The sequence below is a fragment of the Sus scrofa genome, chromosome 4 (assembly GCF_054392235.1).
Source record: "Sus scrofa isolate SSC_HxYL_T2T_F1_AM1 chromosome 4, Sscrofa_HxYL_maternal_Yorkshire_Landrace_v2.0, whole genome shotgun sequence".
NCBI lineage: Eukaryota > Metazoa > Chordata > Mammalia > Artiodactyla > Suidae > Sus > Sus scrofa.
In genome coordinates this window covers 122,406,808-122,423,743 of record NC_139386.1, presented here as the reverse complement: position 1 = coordinate 122,423,743, position 16,936 = coordinate 122,406,808, and the positions used below count along the sequence as shown (strand labels likewise).

The 16,936-nt window shown below is 38.7% G+C and overlaps 1 long non-coding RNA gene across 3 annotated transcripts in view; it reads left to right on the top strand.

The window, feature by feature from the left end:
* LOC106508363 (uncharacterized) overlaps positions 1-16,936 on the top strand; it is a 169,298-nt gene that overhangs the window by 140,314 nt on the left and 12,048 nt on the right. For 2 of the 3 annotated variants that reach the window (XR_014844649.1, XR_014844648.1), the window contains one exon: positions 13,805-14,399. This is a non-coding gene — a long non-coding RNA (uncharacterized LOC106508363). Of the gene's footprint in view, positions 1-13,804; positions 15,457-16,936 lie in introns of those variants that run through there. The other variant, XR_014844650.1, reaches the window with a different exon arrangement.

Below are 16,936 nucleotides of genomic sequence, written 5' to 3'. Positions count from 1 at the left end.
ACTTAGTATGATAATCTCTAGGCACATCCATGTTGCTGCAAGTGGCAATATAATTTATTATTTAAACTAAGAAACGTTTAATAATGAAAAAGGATTCCACTAACAAGGACAATAGGCATAAACCTGGACTGTCAAGGACAAATTGAGATGTCTGGTCACTCTTTTTTTATTGAGGTATAGCTAATTTACAGTATTAGTTTCAGGTATACAATAGAGTGATGCGAAATTTTTAGGGAATTCCCTGGTGGTCTAGAAGTTAGGACTCAGTGTTTTCCCCTCTGAAGCCCAAGGTCTGGGAACTGAGATCCCACCAAAACCACTGTATGCCACATGCTCCCCCCCCCATTTTTTTTTATAGATTATACTCCATTAAAGCTATTATAAAATATTGGCTATATTCCCTGTACAATTGAATTCATCCTTGATCCACAATGCTGTCTATTAAAAATTGTTGCTAGTTGGTTCTTCATTCCAAAATGCTGAGGCTCAAAAAGCTGAAGTAACATTAAATATTACCATTAATCTTTTTGTGTAAGGTAAGGCAAACTACAAGTAAGAAAACAAAGTTTTCATTGATACAGTTTCTAGAAGGAACTTTGTACTTAAGACTTCTACTTGGAAAAAAAATCTCAGAGTTCCCATCGTGGGCTCAATGGAAACGAATCTGACTAGAATGCATGAGGATGCATCCCTGGTCTTGATTAGTGGGTTAAGGATTTGGTGTTTCTGTGGCTGTGGTGTAGGCCAGCAGCTACAGCTCTAATTTGGCCCCTAGCCTGGGAACCTCCATATGCCGTGGGTGTGGCCCTAAAAAGTAAAAAAAAATAAATACTCTAATATTCTTCTTAAAAATGGCAACTACCATATCCTCAAACTCAAATTAGATATTTACTTCTTTTAAAAATTGGTAAATGTATTTTGAATACTTGATGGTTTTCTCTCAACTTTTTTTTTTAAGATTTATTTTGGCTCAAAGATAGCATGTGCATTGTACATGAGTTTGTAGCTTTTTCTGTATTTTGAGAAAATTTTAAGGGAATAAAATTCTGCTTTATAAAACAAACTCTCAAGATGTGAATAATACCAAAAAGGACTTTTGATAAAACACTCATGGCCTAAATGGAATAAGATAACAAAATTCTTATTAAAATTAGAATGCCAGTACACAAGCATATTAAAAAGATTAGAGTTTTGATAGAATATATCATCTATAATTCTGCCTTGCATTATAATTTATAATTTTATAAATATTTGTTGGTTCAAAAAAGATACAGCATTCTTTGTGTCATCTAAGTCACTTTCTCCGGATATTCAATTTATTCAATATGATGTCATTTTGTTTCATTTGATTAATTTTATCTGATCTCAATTTAACTCTTTATCCATTTATAAGTTGTTAATAACTATGTACTAAAATAACAGTTATCATTAATTATTCCAGCATTTTACTATGAAATAATAAGTACCCATTTGTATTTCAAATGACATGGAAGCAGACATTAATCAGCAAGGCAGTCCAGGAAAATTAATCTAGCAGGACTGAATAGAATGAACTAAGAAAATAGGCTTAAGGCAGAGATACATTGGCTAGGACTCTATGGCCATTATTTGAACAAGAGTTAATGAGGTCATCAAGTAGAAAAGAGACTGAAAAATGGAAAAAGCCATTATTTAAACAAGAGTTAATGAGGTCCTCAAGCAGGAAAGAGGCTAAAGAAATGGAAAGAAAGGGCAATTGTGAGATGTAAGGAGAATTGATAGGTTTTGGTAACTGGCTTAAGGTAAGAAGCAAGAGAGATGATCAAAGATTATGCTTCGATATTTTAGACAGAAGATAATGAGTATGAGAGAAACATGAGGCGATGGTAATACAGAGTATAGAGAAGGCCAAGGATAGCCTTTTGAGGAAGCACTACCCTTGAAGAGTATGTAGGAAGGAATTAGCAGAAAGAAAAAGAGAAGAAGAATAAAAATAATCTTACAAAGCCACAGGAAAAGGATTAAGAAGACATTGGACAACAATATTCAGTGTTACAGAAAAGGCTGGAGTTTGTGACTCAGAAGGCCTTTAAGAACATACGGTTCCACCGAGCAGTGAGAATAGAAGCTAGATTTTAAAGGATTAAAGAACAAATGAGGAATCAGAAAATATGACATTATTTTTCTTCCAAAAAGAATATATAATCAAGCCATTTAAAAACCTGGAAGTATCTTAAATGCATATTACTAAGTGACAGAAGCCAATGCGAAGAGGCTCTATCTTATATGATTCCAGCTCTCTGGCATTCTGGAAAAGGCGAAATTATGGAGACCATAAAAAGATGAGTTGTTAGCAAGGTTAGAGGGGAGGCAGGGATGTGTAGACAGAGCACAGAGGATTTTTAGGGCAATGAAATTATTCGGTATGATACTTTAATGGTGAGTACGTGTCATTATACATTTGCCCAAACTCATAGAATGTACAACACAAAGGATGATCATAATGTAACTACGCCTTTGGGTGATAATGATACGTCAGTGCAGGTTCATCCATTGTAACGAAGGTACTTCTCTGATGCGGGATCTTGACCTGGGAGAGTTCTCTGCATATATGGGGGGAAGGGTATGTGGTCACATTCTGTATTCTCCACTCAGTTTTCCTGAGAACCTTAAACTGCTCTGAAAAATAACGTCTGCATTTTAAAAAGAATACATGATCCCTTTTCATTAACATAAACTTCTGGATTCTACTCATGTGTATACCACATTTATTGCACTATTTTATAGTGCTTACAAATTTCAACAAAATGTAACAACTTATTTTTGCGCCCAATGAAATAAAGAGAGTATGGTGGTATTGTGCAGTTAAATATATGATAGCTATATAGAATTGGTTACATAGCAGAATGATAGGATGGTGCTGAACTTTATACTAAGTATTATAAATAAATCAAGAAGTATTAGATCAGTCCTCAAAAGTTTATTACCTATTCCAGTTATTTATTGCTGTGTTAATAAATCACCCCCTGTGGGACAGAAATCCTGTGAAATCAGATTGTTATGATCATTATACAACTACAGATGTGATAAATTCATTTGAGTAATAAAAAATAAATATAAATAAAAAAAATAAATCACTCCAAAACCTCAGTAGGTTAAAGTAATCATCTGTTATTACATTTCACTTTTCTGCCCAAACAGAGCTGGGCATTTCTCAGTTGGGGTTCTTCAAACAGTTGCAATTAGTTGACAGCTGAGGTTGGAGTTCTGGGAAAGCTTCTTTACTCCCATGTCTCCTGCTCAGCTAAGATCTGCAACAGCTGGGGACTACTGGGCATTTCCATCTTTCTTTTCTCCAAGCGGGTGCTCTGTAAGCTTGGCTTGGGCTTCACACCACATGACAACTTAAGGAGCGAGCATTCCAAGAGACCCAAGCAGAAGCTTCAAGGCCTAGGAGGCAGTGTGGGAAGTCACGCAGCATCCTTTTCACTGAAGTCTATTAGGCAAAGCTGTTATAAACCAGCCCAGATGCAAGGGAGGAGATGCAGGGAAGGAAGAGCTGGATGGTCACCTTCTTGGGAACAAGTTACAGAGATTTATTTGGGGGAAAATAAACACATACATCCACAGAAATAAACATATCCCTATGAAAACAATTTGAGAATAATTTTATAAAGAGTGTTCAAGTATAAAACAATATGCAAAGGCAAAACCTTAGTAATTAATTTGGGAAATAAGATTAACTCATAGAGGTCTATTCAAAGATATTAAATATTTTTAGCCAGGTTTCTCAAGAGGTTGAGGACCTAATGCCTGCACTGACCCTTTTGAGATGCCTAATTAAGCAAGTGATGCCAAACTTTCTGGCCATGAGATAATTAATCCAGGACATCTCTCTCAATTTCTAAGTTCAAGATCTAAGGGCCAGGATATTTTTGGCCAAGCTCTCTTTTAATCTTGTAGTCTCAAGGCCGCCTCTATTTTCCCTGGTCTCTCTCTTAGTTCTTTGGCCCCTTAAGTCCACTCTTCTCTACATGTCCAGCTGCCCAATGGAAAATCTGCTATTTAGTTCTGTTTCTGCAGTTAATTATCAGCCCAACAAGCTTGAAACTTTTTCGCACTGAATGGCCAGGAAAGATCTTGTTTTCTTTCATTCCCTTTGCTTTAGTTAACTCTACTTTTCTTGCTTTTTTCTTCTTTCATTACATTTTAGAAAGACTTCTTCTATCTTGAATAATGTACACTCCTTCTTTGGAATGACATATATAAATAATGTTCATGTATAGATTGTTACTTTAATGTGATAAAAAATTTAATCTCTACCTTAGAAAATATTTTGAATGTCTCAGAGACTTTGCTTTGCTGCACACACAGACAGAATGGAGGGATATTTTAAGATTTCCTGTGATTAGAAAGGTATGGAAAGTTTGACTGATTTATATTGTGTTCTGACTTCCTGAGGCAGTTTTCCTAATGCTATTCCATTTAACTCATACCCTAAAACAAAGCTTGTTGGGTTTTTTTTTTTTTTAAATGAAAATTCAACCTAGAACTTTGCGTTTCAGTTTTGTTCTTTGTCTCTTAAGCTTAATTTCTATGGAATTTTATAGTAGTAGTAATTTTATAAAACTTCTGTTGGTGGAATGATTCTGGCAGCATTTGAGAAAAAGAATGCCCAGTTTCACTTTCAAAATTACTTTTAAAAATAAATAACTTGACTATTTAACATATATTTGCTGTTCTGTAATTGCATTTATTTATTTATTTAGCTACACTCTCTGCATGCAGAAGTTCCAGGATGAGGGATTGAACCTGCACCACAGCTGCTACCCAAGCCACAGCAGTGAAAATGCTGGATCCTTAATCAGCTACACCACCAGGGAACTCTCATAATTGCTTATTTCTGAACCACAAAATTTAAGATTTTATTATCTAGGAAGCTCCCGTCATGGCTCAGCAGTTAACGAACACGACTAGTATCCACGAGGACAGGGGTTCGATCCCTGGCTCCGCTCAGCGGGTTAAGGATCCAGCATTACTGTGAGCTGTGGTGTAGGTCACAGATATGGCTCGGATCCCTCATTGGCTCTGGCGTAGGCCGGCTACAGCACTGATTCAGCCCCTAGCTTGAGAACCTCCATATGCCATGGGTGAGGCCCTAAAAAGACACACACACACACACAAATATTTTATTATTTATTCTCTAATTACTTTGTGTATGAGAGGTCACATTTTTTTGCAATAAGTGTCCTTTGGGACAGGAGTCCCGTTTTATTGTTCTTTTATATACCGAAATCCTGTACCATGGTGTTAGACATATAGTTTGTAGAGGCTTCCTTGATAAATCAGTGTTTGTTACATTCTTTCAATTCAGTTCTTACAATTGAGTCTTTTTTTTTCATTTTTTTTATTACTCAAATGAATTTATCACATCTGTAGTTGTATAATGATCATAACAATCTGATTTCATAGGATTTCCATCCCACAGCCCAAGCACATCCCCCCACTCCCCAAACTGTCTCCTCCAGAGACTATACGTTTTTCAATGTCTGTGAGTCAGCATCTGTTCTGCAAAGTTCCGTCTGTCCTTTTTTCAGATTCCACATGTCAGTGAAAGCATTGAATGTTGGTGTCTCATTGTATGGCTGACTTCACTTAGCATGACAGTTTCTAGGTCCATCCATGTTGCTAAAAATGCTGGTATTTCGTTCTTTTTAATGGCTGAGTAATATTCCATTGTGTATATATACCACATCTTCTGGATCCACTCCTCTGTTGATGGACACTTAGGTTGTTTCCATGTCTTGGCTATTGTAAATAGTGCTGCAATGAACATCGGAGTACATGTCTTTGCGAGTCGTGGTTTTCTCTGGATAGATGCCCAGGAGTGGGATTGCTGGGTCAAATGGTAGTTCTCTTTTGAGTTTTCTGAGGAATCTCCATCCTGCTTTCCACAGTGGTTGCACCAATTTACAATCCCACCAACAGTGTACTAGGGTTCCTTTTTCTCCACACCCTCTCCAGCACTTACTGTTTGTAGACTTTTGGATGATGGCCATTCTGGCTGGTGTGAGGTGGTACCTTATAGTGGTTTTGATTTGCATTTCTCTAATGATGAGTGATGTTGAACATCTTTTCATGTGTTTCTCGGCCATCTGTATATCTTCTTTGGAGAATTGTCTGTTTAGATCTTCTGCCCATTTTTTGATGGGGTTGTTTGTTTTTTTGGTATGGAGCTGCAGAAGGTGTTTATAAATTTTGGAGATGAATCCCTTGTCAGCTGATTCACTTGCAAAGATTTTCTCCCATTCTGTGGGTTGTCTTTTTGTGTTGTTTAGGGTTTCCTTTGCTGTGCAGGAACTTTGACGTTTGATTTGGTCCCATTTGTTTATTTTTCTTTTTATTGTCAATACTCTGATAGGTGGATCTGAGAAGATATTGCTGTCGTTTATGTCAGATAGTGTTTGGCCTATGTTTTCCTCTAAGAGTTTGATAGTGTCTGGTCTTATATCTAGGTCTTTAATCCATTTGGAGTTTATTTTTGTGTATGGTGTTAGGGTTACAACTGAGTCTTACTTGGCCTCCCTAACCACACTCTACAGAAACATTATAGACTTTTCTATGGCTTAATTTAGTCTTAAACAGCTTTATTGGTTATTTGTACATAGGTCTTTCTGATATGAATCTTTCCCCTAAGAATTAAAACAGAGATGGGATCATTGAATCTTTCTGAAAAGATATCTTAGTCACCTGTTTTTTCATGGCTTTTTATTCATGTAGTATGGGAGTTGAGAACACGGCTCTGGAACAAGACTACTTGGGTTCAAATTGTACCCACAGTTGTGGGTTGTCCCACTTACTAGCTCTGTGTAGTCCTGGGGAACCTTTCTGCACCTCGGTTTTCTAAATTTTAAAAGGGACTTACAACAGCAATAACTACTTAATAGGGTTTTTGTGAGAATTAAATGAGCTTGCGCATAAAAGTAATAGAACACTTCCTAGTACATGGTAGTTGAGCAATAAATATTAGCTATTATTACCATTGCTTTGTTTATTTGGATTTAATGGTTTTCGTTCTTTGCTAATTGTATCCTCTTAATGATTTTACTAAGTGCCTCTTGAAGCAATCACATGTTTAAAATCATGTAAGTGGATAGCGTGCATCAATAAGCTTGTTTCTAAGCTGCATTCGGAGGATAAAAAGGGGGAGGGTCAGGAAAATTTCATTTTTCAGGACCACATTTAATCCTACCACTCTTCTTCAGTTAAAATTAAGAACCGTGTGTCAGAGATGCTGCTGTGGACTAAATGATTGTATCCTGTTCACATGCGGACACCTACTCCTCATCGTGATGGTATTTGGAAGTAGGACTTTTGGGGGGTCATGAGGTTGTGAAGGCAGAGCCCTCATGAATGGGAGTAGTGACGTCATAGGAGGCGTAGGAGAGCCGATCGCTCTCTGTCAGGTGAGGATACAGCAGGAGGGCGCCTGGCTGCAAACCAGGACAACAGCTTTTGCCGGGCACTAAATCAAAGGCATCTTGATCTTGCACATCCCAGCTTCCAGAACTGTGAGAAATAAATGTCTGGCGTTTACCAGTCACTGGCACTTTTTTTATAGCAGCCCAAACGGACCAGGACAGATACCAATTTGAATAAACACAGGGCTTACAGCTTTGAAGATCTCACAGCCAGAGAGTCAGAAACACAAGATTTCTGTCCACTGGATTGTAGCGTGGTGTGGAATGTTATTATATTTGCGTGTTCTGTGGGATGAGCAATTTAGCAGTCTGGAAAAGTCAAGGAAGTCTCCAACCTATTGACATGCACATCAGCTGAGCCTTGACGATCGAATAGGAACTTGCTAGGCCAAAAAGGAGAAAGGTCATTCCAGATAGAAACAAGCACATGCAAATCATAGAGTCAGGGAATGGCCTGCAAGTCTGAGGAACTGTGAGAAGTCCAGACCTGCTGGAGTTTACAATACGCCATAGGAGGAGAAGTAAACACGCCTGGAAAAGCAGAGGCGTACTGGGAAGGATGTCTTTTTCTTTTTTTTTTTTTTTTTGGTCTTTTTTGTCTTTTTTTTTTGTTGCTATTTCTTGGGCCGCTCCCGCGGCATATGGAGGTTCCCAGGCTAGGGGTTGAATCGGAGCTGTAGTCACCGGCCTACACCAGAGCCACAGCAACACGGGATCCGAGCCGCGTCTGCAACCTACACCACAGCTCACGGCAACGCCGGATCCTTAACCCACTGTGCAAGGGCAGGGACTGAACCCGCAACCTCATGGTTCCTAGTCGGATTCGTTAACCACTGCGCCACGACGGGAACTCCTGTCTTTTTCTTTGTATGTCAAGTCAAAGGGTTTATATTTTATTCTGTAAGAAAGGGAGAGGCGGTGATAAAACCTTTTTTTTTCAGTAGTGATCTTTTCAACAAAAAGATGACATGACCAGCAAGTGAGTGAAGATAGCCAGTGTCAGAAAGAGGGGAGTTTAAATGTCACCACCAGTACTGCAACGGCCATGTTTCCTAGAATCAATTTTTAAATCTCCCTTAATCTCCTGATGTAGTAATACTACAGCAATACAGTTCTACCGTATATGGTATCAGAGATAGTGCATTTTAAATCATCGATACTGTCCTTGGGGATAGTTAACTCCTGAACATTTTCCTCTCCCTGTGCCGTGCAGAAAGGAATCCTTGAAGGCAGGAAGGAAGAGAGACAGGACTAGATTGAAGTATTGGGACCAGTGAGGGTGCCGGTGCAATTGACCTTGAGAGTGTAGCACAGAATTGAGAATGGTGAAGAAGGGTGAGATTTCAAAGACATTTCTCTTCTGAGACAGCAAGGCCAGATCCCAGTTGCATCTGCAACCTACACCGCAGCTTGCAGCAACACCAGATCCTTAACCCACTGAGTGAGGCCAGGGATCCAACCCACATCCTCATGGATACTAGTTGGGCTCTTAATCTGATGAGCTACAACGGGAACTCCCATCTTCCATGTTTTATGCACCATTCGAGGTGCTGTGGATGAATAAGGTGTATTTTCTTCCTTGATGTTCTCAAAATCTATCAGGAAGACAGACACTGCTATGGATAAACACAATATACACAATGTTTTATATTCTATGAAAAAACACCATTCGCAGCAACATGGGTGAGCCTAGAGATAATCATGCTAAGTGAATTAAGTCAGACAGGGAAAGGCAAATATCATATGATATCATTTACATGCAGAATCTAAAATATGATGCAAATGAGCTTATTTATAAAACAGAAACAGACTCATAGACATAGAAAACAAATTTATGGTTACCAAAGGGGAAAAGAGGTGGCAGAGGGATAAATGAGGAGTTTGGGATTAGCAGTTACAAACTACTATATATAAGATAGATCAACAACAGGGACTACTGCATAGCACAGGGAACTATATTCAGCATCCTGTAATAATCCATAATGGAAAAGAATAAAGCAGAATATGTGTGTGTATACATATATATGTACATATAAATAAATCACTTTGCTATACACTGGAAAATAATACAACCTTGTAAATCAATTCTATTTCCATAGGAAAAAAAAGATTTCTATTCTAAGTGGAGTTTTTGTAACAGCATCACCTTTCATATCTTTTCCAAGCGGAAAGAATGATTTACTGAACTATTGTTAAATTATGCAAGCACTGTCAGATTTCAGAATTTGTTCCTATTAATTGTAGGCACTGTGTATTCTCAGCACTAAATTCCCCAGATCGGTCTTTTATCTCTTATATATAATAGCTCAAACATATCCCGTTACAATTTTTTTAAGTTCAGAGTATAATTTGAGGCATCTCATTAAGATTGAAGATAAGCTCTTGGAGTCCTTGCGTGCAAGGTCTTGTAATCACAAACCTCAGCAAATACCAGTTCTGTAAAGTGCATGAGATTTTCGAGAAATGGAAAGAACCGTTAAGAATAATAAAAAAGAAAAAGTTAAATTACTGTGACATGTAAAGAAATGAGACATTTCCAGAAAAGCAGTTTGTTCTTTTCACTATTACTTTTCATTCTTCAAAACTGACTAATGAATAGCATTTTCAGTGAATTATAAACTTGTAAAACTTTCTGGATAGCATTGTTTATTTCACTGTGGCCTTTGTATCCTGAGTTCAACTCTTGCTGTTAACCTTTTTGTGGTTGCCAGTGGTTTCAGTTTCTTTTGCCTGGCACCCAGAAAAGTACCTCACTTTCTCTAAATTTATCATCTTTCCTACTATGTTATTGACCCATCATGATATATTGTGTTCTCTTAATCTTTACACTCAGAATTAAATAAAGAACTCACATTTGGAATATACTCTACCAAGATGGGTATTGGTTATATTTACATTAAAAAGAAAATATTTGATCTCTAGCTTATTAAATTCTATGTTTTCTGAGCATATCTAAACCCCTTCATCATGTGTATCCTTCTGAAGCGATCTGGTGTTTTTCTTCTAATTCAAACCAATTTAACAAACATTTATTGAGTGTCTGCATGTGCCAGATATAAAAGATGAAGAAGACCTGCCTTTAAGAAACTCAGGATCTAGGCGTTCCCGTTGTGGCACAGTGGAAACAAATCTGACTAGTATCCATGAGGACGTGGGTTCAATTCTTGGCCTCACTCAGTGGATTAAGGATCTGGCCTTGCTGTGAGCTGTGGTGTAGGCCTGGATCCTGTGTTTCTACAGCTGTGGTGTAGGCCAGCAGCTGCAGCTCTGACTTGACCCCTAGCCTGGGAACTTCCACGTGCCTCAGGTACGGTCCTAAAAAAATCAAAAAAAAAAAAAAAAAAAAAAAGGAAGGAAACTCACAATCTAATAAGGAGATGTAACAGGGGGCGGTTCAGAATAAAAATCCAGGTATGGAAATGGCTTAGGGTAAAAGTGGTAAAAGCAGGAGCAACCTGGAAGAAGCAGGGGAAGGCTTTGTCCAGGAAGTGTTTCTTGAACTGATGAGTCAATTCGGATAGAAATCTTCTAAGGTATGAAGAGGCATTTCAGACAAAGGCAAAAGTATCTCCCTCTCCCTCCCCGCCTCCTCTCTCTCTCTCTCTCTCACACACACACACGCACACACTGAATTATAAATTCCTAGGTTGTGTGACAGGACAGGAACAGCCTTATTTAAAACCTTGGAAGACCCTAAGTAATGAGAAGGTATCCATCTTCTATACATAAAACAAAATAAAAACCAATTCTAAACTGCAGGCTAAGTGTAGGGAAATCTAACAAAGATCTAATTTTCAAAAAATTACTATTTGGGTGCATTTTTAATGGCAAATATAAAAAATCTATTCCTAATTTTTTTCTCATTTTTAAAGTATATTTTCAACTTACAGCTAAAAGCTAAATAATAATAAGAGCAAGTACAGCTAACTTTTACTGATGCCGCACTGTATTTCAGGGGCTTTGATAAAATCTCTACATAGATTATTTCATTGAACCCTCCCAACAGCCTTACGGGGAATATACTATTATGCTAGTATTGTCATTATTATTGATTATAATTATTATCATTATCATAATTATTATTGAGGCTTAGAGAGTTTACTTAACTTATCCAGGGTCACATGGCTAGGATGGGATCCAACTAGGACTAAAGGACTGAGCAGTTTGGCTATAGAGCTGGAATGAAGTTTTCGCCTTGACATCATAAGGCAGCAAGTCTTAGCATGTGTCAAAACAGATGTGTTGGTAAGAGCCTTTGATCTTTGCAATGGTCTTTAAACCTTGGATCATCCATTTATTCAGTCAATATTTATTGAGCAACTACTATGTGCCAACACTGTGGTAGGCATTGAGGCTCAGAGGTGAATACTATGGAAGTTGTCTCTGCCCTCCAGGAGATACCACTGTATAGAAGAAAACAGAAATTAGAGACTAATCACAAATAAGTATAATAAGGATTATGACAAGGATGGTACGAAAAAAAATGTGACCTGATATAGAAGCCGATCACGTTCGGGAATTTGGGAATCCCTCTCTGAAGAAGTGAGAATTAATTACACTGACGTCTGAGGGATGAGCAGAAATTACCTAGGTGAACTGGAAGGGAAGAGGGTTTCACACAAGGTAAATACTATGTTTCGGTGAACATGCAAATGCCCTACCCAGATGCCCTTTAAGGGTGGACTTGATTCCGCAGGCTCTAACAAGAGCTGGCCACGTCTTCAGGTATTGCCTCAGCTGCAGAGAGCCTCCTTGCCCAAGGTCACATCCTCCCTACACACACCTGCCAGCTCTGTTGGGTCATTTTGGTTTCATAGCACCCCACATGACTGGCTGAGGCTGTCAGGCTTGCGTCATGGCTGGATGTCGCCTCCTTCCCAATCCTGCTTCCGCCCCCTCCCTTCCACTGGTGTTGATCTCAAGAACACTCCCTAATAAACATCCTGAACACTAAACCCTGCCTGAGCCTGCTTCCTGGAGAACCCAAAGTGCATTACAGCATGAAAAGCTTTGACGAATAAGGCATTCAGAACGGCTGTAGTTGGGGTGAGGGACAGAGAGATGTGCTGAGGCTAAAAAAGTGGACAGGGGTCAAATCCTGAGCTCCTGGTAAAACACACTAAGGGCTTTTCCTACCGGCAGTGGCTAGTAGGAAAGCCATCGTAAGATATTTAAGCAGGAATGACATGATCAAATTTATAGTTTTGAAATATGCAATGGACGGCAGGGGTGCTTTGACTACCAAGTTCCTATCTTTCAAAATCCTTTTCCCTTCTTGCAGATATTGATGGTAAAATAAAGATAGCAAGCTGCCTTTCCTGTCCTTGTATCATCTCTTTCCATTCCCATTTCCCGTGTCAATAAAAGCTACTAAATCTGCCCCATGGTTTATGCAGTTACAATCCTCTGAGACATGATCTAATGTTAGCTTCTTGAGAGACCACAGGGAATCGTGTTCTGTGAGGACTTGGATGGTTGTTGGTTCTGTGGTGATGAACGCAGACTGTTCAGTGTTGCTGGACAAATGTGTAGCAGTAAGTCACTGGAGACGGGACCTCCAGATACAGCATTGAAGACAGACCTGTCCTCCTGGCAACTGTACGTCTGGGTTCTGCTTTCTTATTTTGAATTTTCACCTTAATCCCCAGATGGGTGTGATATACAGGCATTACATTGCCACAGTTCATTGTAGAAAGGAGTGACTACCAGTTAAGATTGGAGTTTGTGGGAGTTCCCATCGTGGCGCAGTGGTTAACGAATCCGACTAGGAACCATGAGGTTGAGGGTTCTGTCCCTTCCCTTGCTCAGTGGGTTAACGATCCGGCGTTGCCGTGAGCTGTGGTGTAGGTTGCAGACGCGGCTCGGGTCCCGAGTTGCTGTGGCTCTGGCGTAGGCCGGTGGCTACAGCTCCGATTAGACCCCTAGCCTGGGAACCTCCATATGCCGAGGGAGCAGCCCCAGAAATAGCAAAAAGACAAAAAAAAAGATTGGAGTTTGTTTGTTTTTTTAAAAACCATATTCAGATATAACTGATGTACAATAACCTGCATAGAATTTAGACTATACAGTTTTGATAAGTTTTAGCCTATGCATATATCGATGAAACCGTCATCACAATCAAGGTAACAAATTTTCTAGCACCCCAGTACTTTCTTTGGGTCCCTCATAATCCCTCCCTCTCTCCCTTCCCTGCTCTCTCCCCAAATGATCCCCTTTCAGTTACTATAGATGACATTACTTTGTCTAGAATTGTATACAAATGTAGTCTTGTATACAAATGTAGTCAAATGGCATGTAGGCTTTTCATTTACTTTTGTTTATATTTTATTTTTATTTTTTTGCAGCAACACTGATCCCGCTGCCCCACAAGGGAGCTTCCTTGTCTGGCTTCTTTACTCATCATAATTATTTGGAGAACAAGATGTGAAACATTCAATTAAGTCCGAGTTTATATGATTTTATATGTGATCAAACTTGCTACACATAAAAAACCTCACATGTAATTATGTGATACCACATGCTTTGTGTATATCAACAGTGAAACCGATGCTCAGCTTTTTAAGCATAATTGTTCATTGTGCCTCAGACTAAAACTCTGCTAGTAACCAAAGCCATTTTCCTCTGAAGCGATAAACACAAAGCAAATGATCTGTTAGCTGCCAACAAGCTTATATGTAAGGGAATATAAATAAGACACTTGATAAAAGGTTCTCCTGTTGCCAAAAGAGGTGGCCAAATAACCTGAAAAACAAAGCTGAAGAGTGGCTGTTTTGAGATGCTGAACAAGACGACGAGACGGGATCTGCCGAATTCCTCTAATACACTTAGACTGGACGCTGCCCCCCTCAACACACACGCACCTGTGTGCACGCACGTACAATCATTTACACGTGTATACAACACAACACTTTTGTCTTCCATAAGTTGCTTGTAACCCAGGTTAGTTCAGCAATTGCTCCACGTTACCATTTAGTTTTCTTTATAATGTCTAAACAGGATTAAAGCTAAAAATAGTTTAAAATATTATTATATCCCAATCTCAGAACTATTTGATTGTGTATATAAAAATGCAAACCCAAGAATGTTACAAAATAACATCTTTTAACTATTTAAGAAAGATCGTTTCACATACAGCACCATGATATACGCGAAGGGAGCACTCAGTGCACATTTTTCAGGTGCTCTGGCCTTGCGTCTTCTCTGTGCCATGTCACCTCACTCTGGCCTGGCTGACAAGCCATATTTTCACTTCCTTCAAAGCAGCATGTGCTTAATCTGACGATAATTTTTGTCAAGTTCATTAATATGTTTTACTTTTTTAATGTGTGTGCTTTTGTATTTTCCTCATTTTCTTTGGTTCCACAGAGCTGAGGTCCTATAAATTATTTTGCAGAAGGGATGGGTGACTATTTTCCATGTCTTAGTCTCTGGCTTATTATTTCAGACATTTAATAACCTAAGAGAGGACGCTTTTCATTTCAGAGTCCCTGTACCATATGCCTTAGAATAAGTTACAGGGGATTAAACCTGATCCATAGTCTCTTCCTGTCAAGTATGATATGATGTATGAATTTTTCCGTTGTGCCTCCACTACCCATAAGCCATTGTTTTCTTTTCTACATATTAACTCCCACACATCACTAGAATAGAATCCTGTTATCTTGTGCTGGCTGAGGATATTATGGCAGCCGGGAGGTTTCTGTGTGTTACAGCACAAGTTGTCTTTTTCTTGTCTAATGTTTTGTCTAGTTTTCATACTGTGATGATGTTTTTAAAGGTCCCTTTTGTGTATTGTATTTTGGATCTGATCATTTTTCAGAGAATTTTTAAAAAAATTAACCCTTCAGGTCATGGACCAGAGAATTTCATTTGTCAAATTCCCATTTCTTTGAGGAAGAGTCTAGGATCCTTTGAAATACTAGTGTGGAAAATAATAAAAGTGAAAGGAACTTTTGGTTTCTGAATAAACATGTATGTCATTTGGCTTACCTAAACAGGATATGAGTAGTACTGGTTTTGTTCTGGAGCCTTTAATACTAATTTGATTCACAAGCAAAGAAGGTGAAAGAAAGAAAATTGAAAACTCTGTTCTTCTTGGGATTTCCTCTTAGGGTTTTCTCGTAGGTTGTAGCTCAGATACAATAGAGCTTAGTTGCAAGAAATGATAACAACAGGGGGTAGTTTTTAAGTATCAGTTAAACCCAGGTAATGCTATAGCTCATATCACAGTTTGTTTTTTGTTTTTTGGTTTTTTTTTTTTCCAATACGTCAAAGAGAAGTCCTGTGTGACTCTTTCATATCAACCACTGCAAAGGTCTGAGGCGATGGCTCCTCCCACTTCTTCCACGCTGCAGGGATGGGCTGCTGAATGCAAAGCACCCTCAGGATTGTCCCCTCCAAGTCTAGGTGCTCCAACCTTCATTTGTCCTACCGAATGCTTCTCCATCCTGCCGAGCGTCCGTGTTCACAGCCAGTCACTCCTGATTAAAATAGCTGATAAGTAGGTAGTATGTATATAAACTGAATTTCCCAGGTCTGCTTGGAACATGGTGCTCACTAGAGGAATGGAAAATCAATTTCAAACAATAAATAGGGAAAGCAGAAAGAGTAAACAAAACGTGGAAGGGAGCGGCTTGTTCTGGTGACTAAGTAGGCAGCTTCCTGTGAGCCCTTTAAAGAACGATTTTCTATTTTATTTATTTATTTTAATTTTTAATCTTTTATTTTTGTAATCTTTTTAAAAAGGTTTTATTGCCGTAGAGTTGATTTACAATGTTGTGAACATTTCTGCAATACAACAAAGCGATTCAGTTATACATGCACATATATCCATTCTCTTTCGGATTCTTTTCCCATGTGAATTATCAGCGAATATTGGGCAGAGTCCCCTGTGCTATACAGCAGGTCCCCATTGCCCAATTTTTTAAAAGCCCTTCTTGGAATTCCCATTTCGGCACAGCAGAAACAAATCCAACTAGTATCCTTGAGGATGAAGGTTCCTGTTGCTGTGGCTGGGGCAGAGGCTGTCAGCTGCAGTTCCGATTCGATCCCTAGCCTGGGATCTTCCATAAGCCGTGGGTGTAGACCTTAAAAAAAAAGACAAAAAAAAAAAAAAAAAAAGATGAGAATAAAAATAAATAACTTGAGATTCTTGCAAAGATTAGAGATAAATGATTCAAAGAGGCTTGCATGGGGCTGCCCTGCAACTTTGAATACATGATGTTATTATTCTCACGTTAAAGATGAGAATATCCCGGGGTCCATGTTAAAATAACTCTCCCACCATCACAACATCATTAAATAGCAGAGGCAGGTTTTCAACCCAGCTTGGTCTGTCTTTGTATGCAGTGCTTAGAGATTCCAGATTTTAAGCTCTTGCACCTGAGTGAATATGAGGGCATCAAGTATGAAGTCAGGGTAACAAATTAGAATGGAATCCTTCAATTCAGTGTTACATTGTACACCCTGAATATACA